At 28.0% G+C, this 1,997-nt stretch overlaps 1 long non-coding RNA gene across 2 annotated transcripts in view; it reads right to left on the minus strand.

Annotated features, from left to right (window-relative positions):
• LOC136795611 (uncharacterized) overlaps positions 1–1,497 on the minus strand; it is an 11,474-nt gene extending 9,977 nt beyond the window's left edge. For both annotated transcript variants that reach the window (XR_010843241.1, XR_010843242.1), the window contains exon 1: positions 447–1,497. This is a non-coding gene — a long non-coding RNA (uncharacterized lncRNA). The remainder of the gene's footprint in view (positions 1–446) is intronic.
• Positions 1,498–1,997: the final 500 nt, after the last annotated feature.

Raw genomic sequence — 1,997 nt, forward strand, 5'->3', positions numbered from 1 at the left:
CATCATCCACGGTCAACTATCTCTCATAATTATGAATAACATGAAGGTTTGGAAGAAAAGGTTATAAAGCAAGCTGCTGGGAAAATCCGCTTATGCATTTACCATTAAACAGGACTGTAATTAGGGCAGCTCACAATCCTCAACCTAAAACAATTTACATTTAACACAACATAATGAATACCCCTAATGTCTACAAGTGTTTACCGTCTTAACCTACATCAAGAGTCATTAAATTTTATTATTTTTTTTTTTAAATTTATTACTGATTCATTTTTCAAGAGCTCTTTAGGTTGGGTTTTTATTTTGTAGAGTTAGTAAGGGCTAATAGTTTTAAATGACAAAATAATATAAATGAAAGGATGAACAATAAAAGGATAATGATAATAGAAATGAAAGGATGAACAATACCTTTAGAAAACTCAAATATTTGCTCAATCACAACTTACTTTAATGCCTTATAGTACAAGAGCAGAAAAAAAAGGCAGTTATTTCACCCCAATTTTTGATTATTTTAATGAAAACTATGTATAATTACTAGTCAAAACTGAGGAGTCTGGCAAGTATAGGTAGGGGGAATAAAAAATTGCGGCTGTTTCAAAACGAGAAAAACAAATTTTAATCGGAGCTCTATATCTTTACAACTAACAACACCAAAAAATCTAAGACAACATCATTTAAAGTAGAGTAAATTTTCTAAAATTTAAGCCCTAATAGAGCTATTTACGTCCAATAGTTCTAGAGAAATAGCTTTTTAAAAAGCAACATTCATAAAATTTAAAAGAAAGATCAGTAATTAGTGAATTTATTTTGATAAATCATTTTGAATATTTCAAAAACCATTTGACGTACAGACGTTTATTAGCACTCAAATTAAAGTATGTTTAATGAGCTATAAAGTAGTTTATGATGTTTATTTTCATAGGAGAACTAGTTTTCATGAAATTTGCCAAATTTGTATTCATATGTGAATATCATAAAAACTACTACCTCTACGAAGATAAGTGTCATAAACTATTTTATAATAAATTTAACTCGCTTTAAGTTGAGTGCTGGCAGACATCTGTACGTCCAATGATTTCTGAAATAAAGTTTTTCATAAATCAAACTGATTGTCCGAATCAACTATAAATCAATTTATTTTCGCAAATATGAAAAATACTATTCCTACAAAGGTAAAGGGCAATAAACCTCTTTATAGTCCATTAAACTAGCTTTAATGTGAGTGCTAATATACATCTGTACGTCAGATAATTAACTAACTACTGATATTTCAGTACATTTTTATGAAATGTTGCTTTTTAAACGGCTATATCTCGAGAACTATTGGACGTAAATACCTCTATTACGGATAATATTTCAACAAATTTACTCTTTCTTTAAATAACATTCTTTTAGATTTTCCAGTGTTAATGAAAAATTAAGGTTTTAAAACAGCCGCCATTTTATATTCTCCCTACCTATACTTGGCAGACTCATCAATTTTGACAAGTAATTATACATAGTTTTCATTAAAGTAATCAAAAATTAGGGTGAGGTAACTGCCTTTTTTTCTTCCCATCTTCTGTGTCTCTTTGGTTCCCTTTTCCAAGGAGATCCACTCTGTTAGTTTCTTGGCCCAGTTTTCATCGTTCTTCCTCATTAGAATAGCCTATAGAACATTCATAAAATTAGGGATAAATATGCACTAATAAATTAATTTTTATCATATTGTGCTAAATTACCTACTACTCAGTTTCACTTATTAAAATTATTTATTTTACAATATCTATAAGTATACCAGCAATACATCGCCTAACCTACCTAAACATCTCCGGTTTGCCATATCCTCATTATATTTTCAATTTAGTTTTAGTTTATTTATTTATTATATATTATCATATTTAACTATATATTATTTATTTTGAAACAAAAAACATTATAATCACAAATTAATTTTCCTTAATATATAAGCATAATGCTGGTTCAAATTTTTTATATCTGATTTGAAATAAACTGTA

This window comes from Halyomorpha halys, unplaced genomic scaffold (genome assembly GCF_000696795.3).
Source record: "Halyomorpha halys isolate HHAL.00 unplaced genomic scaffold, Hhal_1.1 Scaffold506.1, whole genome shotgun sequence".
In the NCBI taxonomy this organism is placed as follows: Eukaryota; Metazoa; Arthropoda; class Insecta; order Hemiptera; family Pentatomidae; genus Halyomorpha; species Halyomorpha halys.